This window comes from Triturus cristatus, chromosome 9, assembly GCF_964204655.1.
Source record: "Triturus cristatus chromosome 9, aTriCri1.1, whole genome shotgun sequence".
Classification (NCBI taxonomy): Eukaryota; Metazoa; Chordata; class Amphibia; order Caudata; family Salamandridae; genus Triturus; species Triturus cristatus.
In genome coordinates this window covers 739,106,370-739,119,869 of record NC_140592.1, presented here as the reverse complement: position 1 = coordinate 739,119,869, position 13,500 = coordinate 739,106,370, and the positions used below count along the sequence as shown (strand labels likewise).

At 41.2% G+C, this 13,500-nt stretch overlaps 1 protein-coding gene across 4 annotated transcripts in view; it reads left to right on the top strand.

Moving 5' to 3' along the window:
• Positions 1–1,297: 1,297 nt before the first annotated feature.
• Positions 1,298–13,500, top strand: part of LOC146798689 (integral membrane protein GPR137-like) — a 125,204-nt gene continuing 113,001 nt past the window's right edge. The window contains exon 1 of one of the 4 annotated variants that reach the window (XM_085625986.1): positions 1,298–1,484. The gene's annotated coding sequence lies outside the window, so the exon portion shown is untranslated. Of the gene's footprint in view, positions 1,521–10,878; positions 10,976–13,500 lie in introns of those variants that run through there. The other 3 variants (XM_085625985.1, XM_085625988.1, XM_085625987.1) reach the window with 3 other exon arrangements.

Here is a 13,500-nt window from a genome sequence, read left to right as displayed (position 1 = left end):
GCTCTGCCTTGAGCAGGTGCAACACGTGTTGCAAGTGCTGGCCTACGAGAGTCACGGGTGCTTGAGAAGGAAATATATCTGTTCAGATCTCTAGCTTGTAAAGAGCTTATGGCCTGATTTAAAGAAGAGCAGTATGTTATAAAACCTTGTGTGACTCACAGCTCCCTAACGGCCACCAGCGGCATCTCTTGGAGTGATTTTAGTGGGGTGGGGGGATCAAACATTGGGCCACAGCTGAAACTAGTAGGGCTACTTACAGAAGGTCACAAAGAATTGCTGATTTGCATTAAAAAGTTCATTTTTTGCGTTTTATATTTCATATTTCAGTATACTAATTCACCACTAATTCTTTATGGGTTCTCGAGTAGCGTGCTACTCTCCGAAAAAAGCACTTCGACATCTCGTCAGGTGTAGTAAGCGCTATATAATGCAATTAAACAATAGCGCGAAATCGACCGAACGTATTGGAGCACTTTACATGAGCACTGGTTACATTAGACAAGGACACATTCATAGTTGCCTATTGTGTGCTGGGCGTTGCGAGGTTTGTTTTTTCCCCTGTGTCACTCCTGGCAGGATGAGACAGTCAACAGCTGTGGAGGTGTGGCACAAGAGAGGGGCAAGGGCAACAGGTAGTGGGTCCTAGGCCTCACCAAGAGGCCCCAGTGAGATTCACTGCAGCAAGCTTTGGGGTTTCAAAACAAGTGTGGGCTAGGGGAACGTACAGAGAGCGATCAGAGGGGAAAGAGAAAGAGAGATTGGTGGAAAGAGGAGGGCTGGTTAGAAGTTTTTTTTCTGCCTTGGCTGCTTTCAGTTCACCGGTCAGGCTCCGCCTCCACCGAAAATTCTCTTCTGAATGGTTCCGCACTCGCAGTAGTGTCTAGTGAAGCGATAATGAAAAGCCGGCACCCTACCTACATCTTCTGATGTCTATCGCTAAACAGCAGGGAAAATGACGGGCGGGCCATTTCCACTCGCTTATGGTTACCTCGTCCGTGTCGGAGAGGCTATTAAGTAACTAATCTTCCCCCACACATCACGGAATGTACGTAGTTAATAGGGATGCAGAAACATCCTGGCCATTTTATCAAGAATTAAACGCTACCGGCTCCAAACTGCTACCCACACACCGTGGTATGGTATGCGGCTCGAACAATGTTTACAGACCACAGAGACCTCACAGCCAATCAACAAATCAAAATTCTATGCACAGCACTAGGATTGGTTGAGGTGTCGACAATGCTCCAATCCCTTAAGACGTCACGTGTTCCGCCCACTCCCACGCATCTCCTCGAATACGTTCAGCCGTCGGATAGGCCGTCAAGCGATCCGGAAGTATTAAAATAACAAATGTTCGCTGTTGAAAAAACAAAATAACATGCAACAGACATTGGGTTGAGTTTGTGGATGGTCCTTGTAAGTAACGCTCATGCTATTCGTGCGTAATGTTCTCGCTCTCCAGTCGAAAGTGACCGATTTTACAGGTACGTGTAATCCTCGAGAAAGGATTCTTGAAATCTGTAAGTTTAAATTCCTCAATACTTTTAACTTTTTTAAATTAATTTGTACATTGTGTTTGTACAAATATCGTTAGCCCTGTTGAAGATGTCTATTCACACTTTCATTCCGTTATCGCGATAATAGTAATTTTTTTTTTGGTTATCTGTGTCATAGCTGTTCGCTTCTGCTTGATTTTTTTCATATGCCATTTAATTAATGACCTGGTTTACCCACCTCAGTAATTTCGTTGAAATGCGTGTTTAGGCTTGTATATTTGATATCGCCTAGACCTGTATGGGGGTTGTTTGATGACCTTGATTAAATGCTGTGTGACTGCCATCAACATTCTGAACAGGTGCACCACCTACGCAGGGATATTACAGAACCTGGTGCGCCTGCCTTCAACACCTTTTCGAAGGGGTGACACCTGTGTGATTGTCATGTACATGGTTACTTCGCCTGTGTCTGGGTTCTTCCAGTCAGCGATGACCTGCTAGGTGAACTAATCACTTCTCGATATGTGGTAAATCGAATAACCAACATAAACTTAACCATTTTGAAAATGGCCCAAAATAATGTTACAATTGGATGGAAAAAAACACTCCAGGAACCCACATAAATTGAGGGTCAAGGCATTAAAGAGGAGTGGTGCTACGAGGGGCATAGCTTTAAAATCACAGTCCGACTGTCAATGTACATATTTATTTTTAAAAAATCTGCTGCCAAGAAATTTGAAACAAGGACGCATGTGACAGTAAATGTGTTCTAAATTAATTGGTCTAAAAAAGGCTATATTTAAAAAAATCTTATTGGGTTAAACCATCAGCTGCAGAAATCTTTGTTTGCCCAGCAATTTTGAGAGGATTATAATAGCCGTAAGATAAGCAAACCACTTCAGTTAACACTGTTCTGGGGGAGTTCTGTGTGTTGTCCAGTCACAGTTTTGACTCGTAAAGTAGCACAGAGGGTTAATCTGCCTTCTGCAAATCACATCCTGTAATATGCAGATCACAGATTTGTATTTTATGTGGAAAGGCACGCGTGCTATTACTTTTGACACTGAGATTTTTTTTTTTTAACTCCCTATTCATAAGTTGCCCTCCTTTTTAATATAGCGCAGTTATCTATTTATCACTGAGTTAAAGTATGTATTGGAAGCTTTTCCACAGACGTTCCAGACCAGCTATAGCTCATGTAGTGTAAATTGTTTAGTGATATTTCCAGTCTTTACCCCACTACATTTCAGGTGCAAATTTGCTCTGAATTCTGCCAACTAAACCAAGCATCAACACAGAATGGCGTCCTTCTGCAATTCTTATTCCGTTCAAGGATCATGGAGCAAGAAATATTCAAAGCACTTGCAGGAGCTTCACTCAGCCAGCGCTCATTAGAAGAACCTATTGTATATCACACTTAATGCAGCTTTAGATGCAATGAACATGTTTGGACTGTGGATGCTTTGCGTTATTATATAACAAATAAAGTAGCAGTGCAGATTAGAACTAAACCTTTTACACTACACCTAGTGACTCAAGAATTGGAGAAACAGAGTAGTTTCATTATGCATCCTTACATCATATGTCAGTTACAACCATGCTGTTTAATCTCCATATCTTGCATGCTTACAATTGAGTATATGCTTTTAAGGCTTCTCTCTGTAATTTAGGTAAAATTCATTCGCCACAGATACAAACATTAATAATAAATGTCGCTTTTGTGACTTTGGCTGGGAAAGCGTAGCTCATAGTTTGTGGTTTGTCAATTTTAATCTGCACGTTTAATTTATGTGCGACCATCGAATTGATGATTAGGACTCCTCCCCCTTTTTTACTGTCTTTCTACTGAGTGCTTATTAAATTCATGGGAAATATTTCACTAACATTACAGTGTGGCAATGTCTAATGTATGTAAATATTCAACACGATTTTTAATGAGCAGACTCGTGACTAATGTGTTTATATTTTCTTCAGTGATTGCTGAGTCTGGCATGCAGTTACTTATTTTTGTTTCCATTAACGTGGTTTTAATTGCCCATCAATAAAGATGTAAACGTCGAGAGATTCATTAGAACAATAAGCTTCTGTTGGTGGAAAAAACATCTATTCACCAAACCTGAGAAGATTCTATTTTGGGCTGAACATTGTGCTCATTTCCTCATAAAATAACCTGGTTTTGTTTGGAGGAAGCCAGTTTAGCCAACATTATGTTTGTTTGACAGCTAAACGTGTTCCTTTGATCAGCCAAGCCCGTGTGTGGGGACAAAAGGAATACATTTTCAAAATATATTTGAAGTTGAAATTTGAGCGAGAACTCATGCTAGTTGAAGGCTTGATGCCGAGGTTGCCTTGGTGTCAGTGTCCACTTGCTACTACTGCTGTTGTTTCTTGAATCCTATAAGGCATTTAATCAAATATGCTGATAACGGTTTTTTATGATGTTCTCATTTCTGCTGTATGTGCCTTGAGAGCAGTATTGGTTTTCCGTTTTAATCAATGATGTCTGTGCAACTTGGGCAGTAGCACTGCTGAATAAACCCGTGCCGCTCTGCTCTCTGTGACCTGAGATCATGACCTGAGATTGTGAGACTTTCATTGCTTTTTATTTTGCAACCCTGGCCTTTTCAAGTAGATCTACAGTTTCAACATATAACGTAGGCCCTGGTTGGGAGGGCCACGATGGAACTAGTAAGGGAAGTGGAATCTAGAAACGAGGAAATATACTGTATACAGCTTAAAAATGATGGGCAGTGTGGAATTGCATGCTAATATTTGTTTTGAACTGTTGGTAATACCTGCCGCATTTTAGCCACTTCAATACTACTTTCTTGAGACTGGAAACTTCGAATGGCCAAAGAAGACATTGCTGATGCTTAGCCTTTTACACTAGCTTTGAATGAAACGGCCCACTTGTTTGTTCTGCATGAGACCAAGATAATTTAAAAGCAGGTATTAGCTTTTACAGGACTTGGTAGAGAGACCTGAAAAACCATGGTCCGTGTTTAGGATCAGGAACAACTCTGCTAATTAAGCAGCTAGCGAAGGAGTTGCACAGGTAACAAGCATCTCCCTGAACGAAGCGAGGACTTGAGAACCAGTAGGACAGGAGTATTCAGGCAATGGTGTTCCACCAGGACCCTCTGGCACGAACAGGATGCCTTCCAAGCAACATGCATAAGAGAGCGGCAGATCCCAGTTTACTAGAGAATATGTGGCTAGCGTGCAAGAGAATATGTGCAGCCTAAATCTTTTCTGAAAAAGCAGAAGGATGAGCTTTGGTAAGATCTGAACTTCAACGAGACACAGATCAGGTGTTTGTATGGAATTTTAGCCTGGTCCGTGAAATAGTCTTACTTTATTTGCAATCCCCTCTAATTTGTCCCCTTGGGGTCATTTTTTTAAACATTTTGTGAAAGGTGAGTCCAAGAGGAAAGTTAACAGAAATGTCCCCTCATACCTAAGCTCTCTGTTTATTAGAAGTGCTGTTTAAAAAAATGTTTAAAACACATACTCTTTCCTGTAGCTGGTCTAAGCGCGTCAGAGCACCTTTGAGCTGACTTGTCCTACCTTACTTCATTAGTCACCGATCACAACCTAGAGAATCCATCTCTGAAGGTTCACCTCTGAACTCTGTGTCACAAGCTGAGTAGTGGGAACTTTTAAAAGCTAGCCATCACATCCCATAGAAATGGCTGAATAGAAATATGTTAAGCAAACAAAAGAGACCTCTGGAGTACATTTTCTGTTTGGAATTTTGATGCTCTTTAAATTGATTTGCAAATTGGGGCTATACATTGTCGTTGCTCATCCTAAGATAACAAAACTAATAGAGAACATGTTTAGGTCTCAATTACCAGACAATGCAAGCTGTCTGTTTACGAAAGACCTGTTGTGAACTTACAGTGGGCTTAAATCTCGCCCATTTGTTACGATTGGTTGGCTTTATTGTCACTCATTTGCTTACATCTTATTTTAGGGCTTGTTTTTCTCCTCTTGTGTTTTCCCTTACCCTGGAGCATAGCCACTTTACGACCCATATAGTCTCTAATCTAATTGATGCACTTAGTGGCATGGTAGACTAGGGGCGAAAGTACTGCCCATCGATTTTCCATGTACCTGTAGGGAGATGGTTCCTTCAAATTAAAAAAGATTATTTTTGAGGGCTGTTTGTATACACTTCAGGAAGAAGTGTCTTGATGTGGTATAAGCCCAGTCCAAAGAAAAAAGGAGGTCCTCAATGACCTGTAGCTCCACTTTTGGGGGAAGGCTAGTATACAGACTTTACACATCCAATCCGTTATGGAAGTCTTCTGCTGGATCTTATTGGATCTCTCTCAAGAGCTGTAGTAGATCCTTGGTGTCTCGGATGTAGGAGCCATACGGTAGAGAAAGTGGTCACTGAATTTAGACAGTAGCTCCAGTAAGGAATTTATGTCCGAAGCATTTGTGCAGCCTGGTGTTGGTGTTCTATTCTTATGGATAGTCAGAATAGTATAAAAGCTAAGAATGATTGGATGATCTGCCACAAAAAATTCCCACATCCGTCTCCGAAGATCCACATAGTCATCTTGGCCTCCTCGACCATTATGTTAATTTCTTTCGTCAATGCTACTGTGGGGTCAGTTCTCATTCTCATATAATTCTGTTGATCACCTAGCTGGTGCAAGCATTCTTCCCTATAATCGGGGCCACTGGAAATATGTGATTCTGCGACTGCAGCTTTTTTTCCCCGCATAATTCTGGATTTCCTACATAATCCATAATCTGCAGATTTTTACAAAAAAAAGTTCTAGCTCAAATGGATCAAAAGTAAATAAGAAATGGTGGCAACGTGTTTGTCCACAGTGGAAGGACCTTCGTAGGAGTTAGCTGGTCATTTTAGTTGCTTAGTTATGCATTTGATTGTTAAACTGGTAGTAATGAGATGAAATCTTTGCTTGGAGAGTATTACCATGTATACAAATGACAAAATAATGAAGTAATACTACCAAAAAGTGCCACATTATACTGCATAATTTGCCTTTTCTTTCTGCATATTTTGGTGCTCCTTTGTGCAGATTTCCAGTGCCCCCCCCCTTAATAGTTTGAGTTTGTACAACCACTGCTCCACCCTTATCGGTGGGTTTTATAATTATGTTGTCATCTTTACTCGGTCTGTCCAAAACCATTTTCACCTCCTTACTCATGTTGTTAAAAGGGTATCTCTTTGTTTAATCAGTCTCTTCAATCCTGTTCAAAGGTGACGGTTTCAGTTGGTACCATATTGCTAGGGTAGTAAAGGTGGATTTCTACCTTAACCCTGAGTGAGTGTCTGCACTCAAATTCTTTTTGTTTGAGCAGAAGGCTTTCAATTTGATCTTTCTAAAGAAGTCAGCAATTCACAACGTAAAGGAAACCTGTCAAGATTAGGTGTGCAGATGAATCCTAGTCCCTTGTTCAATGCTCCTTTATTTCTGTGAGCACCCTGTCTGAAAGGTTAACCACTAATTTGCTGAGCTAGTGCCTGGTGTCATTTCCTTGAGCCTACTCCTGGGACTGACTCGTGACATAGTGTTCCCCCACTGTACTCTCTGTTCCTGTTTTTCTTCCCCCGTCTCGTCTTTGGCCTCGTCTTAAAAAAGGCCTAGTCTGTGGCATCTAGTAACCCATGCTAAACTGAGGAGGGTACACCTTTTGCCACCGGAAATAGGAGTGGGGATAAGGAAAGTGAAGGGGGCCTTGAAAGAAAGATTAGAAACCCAGTGAAATGTATTCATGGGGTCGCCCAGATAGCCTCTCTGTTTCCCTCCGCCTCTGTTTTTCTAATCTTCCCCGCTACGTGAACCAAGTCGCTCAGATGACCTGATATCCACTGGGGATATATCGTCTCCCCAGCTCGACTTTCTGCTCACATAATCCTCTCCTTAGGGGGGGATAGACTCTTTCGTGGGCAAACTTCTTAACATCTTTCCGTAGCTTCTGTACTTCCTTTTAGGCGAGTTATTTCTTATAACCATCCATTCCCCTATGTATTTTATCAAGCTTTTTTTTAAACTTTAGTTTGTACACATCTTAAGGTTGTTCTCTCTCATCTGAATTTTTACTTGATGAATGTCTGATAACCTCTTGGTGGTTTTTAGGTCTCGCCTGAGACAGCGCTTTAGCGCTGCTCTGGCGAGACTTATAGTAAGCGAGTTTTGGAAGTGCAAACAGTGGCTTTTCAGGCCTCCAAGTACAGTGCATGTGCCCCGGGCGCGCGCACCATTTGGAGGCCTGAAAAGCCACTGTTTGCACTTCCAAAACTACTTTCACTTTCGCCTGCCACACGGCCGCGCTTTGAAGTGTGATCGCGATTGCGATCACTTACATTTCGCGGGCGCTTTGATGTTTTCAGTGAGCCGCGCGGCCACTGAGGACATCAAAGCGCCCGTGAACACCATTTGCCACCCCCTTCCTGCTTGTTCTGTGAGTAGTAGTATTCTTCTAAAAGTGTGTTTGCAAAGTTTCTTACCCACTATTTGTATTTTCTGTAAAGTAAAAAGCACTTTCTGGAGGAATGACCGTTGCAGCTTCCCGCTCTGCGTGTAAGAAGCAGTGAAACTATTCCTTACACAACTTGGGAAGCAGTAGAAACCAGTGCCAAACAGCGAAACATACGGTTTGCATTTGCCTTTAATCCTCACTAGCAGCCATGGAAATATTTCCGTCTAATTTTATATGGCGTGGATATTACAACCACAGAATCATGTTGCCTACCAAGCCAAAACACCCTGTCACGAGAGACGGGATGAGCTGGCCTCATTTTAATATAAAAAAATAATAAATACTCGGAGGGCCCAGAATTCAAACAAAATGGGACAGCCAGAGTTAGTTAGCTTTTTACAAAGTTTAATAGACAACATATGAGCTGTATTCCTGTAAATTCTCATGGAGCACAGACTTTTGTTGCCAGTGCAGTCAACTACCGGGAAATGGCGCTTGTTTGCCTCAAACTCACTTATTTTGTCATTCTGCTTACACTTATGCCTGTATTTCTGGCTGTTTTCAAAGTAGCTTTGCGGGGTCTGACCTTTACAACTTCCAGAAACTGAAGGGCACGCCCACATTCATTTACGAGAGGGCTTGCGTGTGGTGTCGCCTGAAGGTTGCAGGCCTCTGGGATGTTTTCTTCCCTGGGCTTTATGGTGTTCTGTTACCAAATTAGATTTTTTGTTTTGAACTTCCTTACCAGGGTCGGGTAGTAGATGTTTGTGGAATTAAAATTGAGAGTGTGTGTTTTTAGGTATGGCTGGGGTCTGATTTACTCTTATTTGTGCTGACCAACACAAGTCAAGTCTTACCACGGAAGCATCCGGTTCGCCCAAAGAAACACACTGTGGTCGATTTTTTTCACTTAAGGATACTAACATGTCGAACTCCTCCCACACTGGTTGGTGTAAGTGCAGTGTGCATCCACTAGAGTGTCAACAGTGGCAGGGTGTTTGTTAGTCCAGCTCTTTTGCATTTATTTTTGCCCCTTTAGTAATAACAAGCATTGGCATAGCCAATAGGTCTCGCTTTTGGGACCTTATAAGTATTTAAATGTGCACCTGGATTAGCTGTAACATCTTGTTTATTTTCTGCAAGGCTTTCCACCCCTTTCCCACTTCCTGCTGACTCCGTGCTCCTTCCTTTTTTTTCTTTTTTTCTCATTCTAAATCCATTTTTCCCTTCACTGACCACTTCACTCGATTTCACCTCCCTCTTCCCGCCTCTTATATCCTGTCTCCTCCCATCTCTTTGTCCTCTAGTTTTTGACCCACCCATTCCTAAAAAAATCAAAATAGCATACATCATTTTTTGCTCCTATGACTGCGGATAGCTTCTTTTGTTCAAGAATAACGATGCCTTTTTTTGCATAGCGCCTGCTGCATTGAGCGGGCCCTGCAACGGAGCTCAGAGAGGTTCTAAAAGCAGAATGTTTATTTCCGGAAGACAATTAAACGCGGTGATTCGATATATAATTTTAAAAGATATTTTATAGTATTGCAGTGTTTAGCTGCAACATGTACCATAATGTAGACTAAACAAAGCAGCATCTTTAAAGTGCGTGTAAGTCCTGTAAACGTCATTTATTTCGGCGGGCACTTATCACTTTTGCTTCGTTTCATCTTGCACTATTGGGTCTGGTCATTATTTCCTCCTAATACAGGAGTTTATGAAAATATCCACTGTTCAGTTGCACTTGTCGGCGCAGTGTTGTTGCTTCGTAGCACTATAAGCAACATATGCTGTATTTACTCAACCGGATCGTTCTAATGCTCCTGTCCGTCAAATGAGCGAAAATCCGGTTCCAATTTCAGCAGCAGACGCACCAACCCACAGAGCTTTCCTCACCATTAATGTTTTCTTACCAAGTTTAACGAAACAAGGGCCGGGTTGCAAAAATGCGCCGATTTCGAGGAGCCATTTAAAAGGGAAATTACGGGGTCTTGGGGAATGGCTCACGCCCTGAGGGTGGTGTCGCCACGAGAGCTATGCCGGGAATGTCGCTGGGTTGTGACTTCATGTGAGAAAAGAGCAGGTAATAAAATGCAAATGCGGTCTTGATAAGACAAGCAAGTGAACACCTGGCCCTGCCTAATAAACGAGCATTTTTTTATTCACAGGAATGACACATTTTATAATTAGAAACCAGGGCCTGCATTCTTTACCTGGGACAGACGCAGATCGCAGCTCCCCCTAAATGTCGCCCCAGTTTTATGCGAGTTTATGCTACTGACATTGTAAATGACAATGCCTTTTATTTGTTTTAAAACCAAAACATAAATAAAAGGCATTGTAATTTTACAATGCCAATAGCTCAAACTCTTATAAATGCGAGACCTATTGCATTGCAAATGCTTGTTAAAATTGGGATAAGCCAGTTGCGTGTACATGTCCACCCAAATAATGACCATTCCTTCTGAAGACTGTAACATTTAAAAATATTCTGGGTTCATTATTTACAGTAAGACCACTCTGTGCTGAATTGGCCTTTAAATATTCTGTCATGATCGTATCATGTAAAAGGGTTTTAATCTGATCACGTTTAAGGTCACTCAAAGCATCCCAATCTATAGCCTTCTCGAATGCCTCTAGTGGTGGTATCCTTAAGGAAAGGGACCCCTTGAAAAAATGAGACCCACGTCTCCCTCTGAAATATCAGGCCTAATTCTTAGCCATTTCAAAACAATTTGAATGTGTCAAATAAGGGACTCTTTAATGGAGCTAATTCGGTGACCTTTCAAGACCATGCAGGATAAGGGTATTTCTTTATTTCTTCTTGGGTAAAAGTAGGAGGCAAATTGTCACTCCCTTTTGTGCCCCTCTTATAGTGCAGATATATTGGTTGCGCTCAGAAAATTATTATGCTTCTTTCTTCCAGTGGGAATAGGAGACATAAAAATGGCTTCATGGTAATGATCCCAAAATCTGTGTGTGCAAGTGTCTTCGTGAACCACTGCAGACCAACTCTCACTGTGAGTATCAATGTGTATAATTTTCCTCATGCTCATCAACAAATAGGTACCCCCTATCCTCTGTTCCGACCACCCTACTATAGATGAAAACATGCAACTCGGAAGAGTAGAGGTACTTGTCTCAAATCACCTGCACAACGTGCATTCATTTACCATACACTTGTCATCATGGGTGAGTATATGTTGCAGTTTGAGTGCTCATGCAAGAGTGTGTTGCCCACCCCAAAGAACAGCAACTGGGTTATTTTTCCTGTGGTATAACTGAAGAGCAGAAGTTAAGGGTTGTTTTTGCTGTATTTCCTGCATTCCGCGTATTGCATGAAACAATGTTTGGTACAAAAAAGCTTTTATGGTGCTGGCGGAGGGCCGTCTACTGACCTCACACAGCTGCTCCCCCCCCCCCTTTTCCTGTAGTGCCATAAATCTGCTCCTTCTGCTGTTGCAGAAAACTAAAAGACCAAACTGTTGATTCCTCTGTAAATTAGGCCTTGGCAAGCATTTGCATTCCCTTTTCCTTTTTGAATTCTGTTCCGAGTTTCCTGAATTAAAAGTATTTGAAAAATAACCGGCGCCATTTATAAAGATTGAAAACATCAAATTCAGTCAGCAGTTTTGAGATACCACAAGGCCTAGCTTTGTGGAGTGTAGAGTCTATGGGGTGGAGTGGGCAGGTTTTTTCCCCCCCCCGAAAATGAAGGGCATCACCATATGCAATACTGTGTGTCATAAACAGCAGTTTAATAGTATTGTAGGAGTGACTTGGAACCCAATGGGATTTTTGAGGATTTGGGTAGCATGACATAATTAATCTGGAAAATTTGGAGACTGTAAATAACACGGTAATGTTCTGATTCTTATATAGTGTTGGGAACTATGCAGAATGACTACCCTGAATCAATAGCTTATTTGTTGGTTACCTATACCTCAGATGCCCTAATGGCTGTTTAACATCAGACAGGTGTGCACCAGGACTTGTTTGAGATGCAGTAGAGTGATTTCTAATGACCTGCTTAAAAACCAGGAGAACAACCACTTCATCTATTGATGGAGCTTAAAAGAAATACATGGGTAACTAATTAACAGGAATTATTGATCTCCCGTTAAGTGATGTGTTGAGTGTGCATTCTTTTAAGTAAGGACACAGTGAATAGTCTGTCTGGTTTGTATGCTGGCGTTTACCCTGAAGCGGATATGCCGTCACATCACTGAACATTGGAATATGTATTAGATCCTTGGCTTCATTGCTATGTAAACTTTTCAAAATATGAGTGTATGTTAATAATGAATTTAATTAGGTTGTGGCCTATATTGATTTACTCTAAGCCTCTGTTAATAACAACGTAATAAAGTAGAAACATGTTTCATACAAGCCTGCTGATACACAGTAGGAAGGAATTTGAATTGAAATGCTGGGACGAAACGTACAGAGTCTTCGCAAAGACCTAACAGGTTTATGGACTTTGGTGGTCCTTCTAGTCCAATGTTAGCTTGAAATTGAGGGAGACCAGACACAAATTAACTATTGGCAATGCTAATGTTGGGTCGGGAAGACATTTCCCTTGTGAATACAAGTCTTGTTATCTGATCCTGCAGTCATTGTCTGTTTTATAAAAAGGGAACTGAAATCCGCCCGAAATGTGTTGGGGATCATTTTTAGATTTGAAGATTCAATCACACAGTGTTTCTGAGGTGAACGTAAAGATTTTATTTGTGAAATTGTACATCAAGCAATACAGTGAATAGAGTAGGAGTTGAAAACTGAGCAGTCAATAACTTCTAGTAAACAAAGAAACAAAAACATAAAACTTAAAATAAATAAATTGTGTCGTGCCGTGCACTTTTTTGTCTTCTATCAAGAGAGGTTTGGTAAGACGTATGTTTGATTTTTGGACCCAAAGGCTTGGTGGTTTGCAATGTAACTTGGTATGAGTGGATTGCTTAATGGCTATTTTATTGTAGCAGTGCAGCAAAGTGGCCAATTGCTTGAGTGAACATTTATTTAAAATTTGTTTACATGTAGTCGTCTACTTGACTACCTTTCAGTTTCATTGTGAAATAATAAGCTGAAATATGCACTGACAGAATATGTTCCTGCGATTTTCTCAAATGTCTTCATATAAGGTCACTCTGAAGTCTGTGTTCCTTTTCGATACTATGTCTAGAGTACCGGGGCTTTGTGATGATTTCCAAGTCATTTCTCTGGGGAATCAAGTGCATAGTCCAAGATATCCCAGTGGGCCACTGATAGCATATGAGGTTTCAAAGATGTGATAGCCAGTGGTCAGCCCAAGTGGCTCTTCATGACAGCAAACAAGCTAATATCCAGGAGTTGCGATCGGCTTCTGCTGCAGAAATTCATATTTTGACCACAGATCTAAAATCCCTATTTAAACGAGTTTCACGATAACTTGACCAGGTTGTGGGTGCCTCTTTTGTTTGTGTATAAAGCATCACAGAGAGTTGTTAAATTTGTTAAAATAGTAAACGCTGAAACAAATGCTTGCACCTCTTTTAAAGAGACTTTT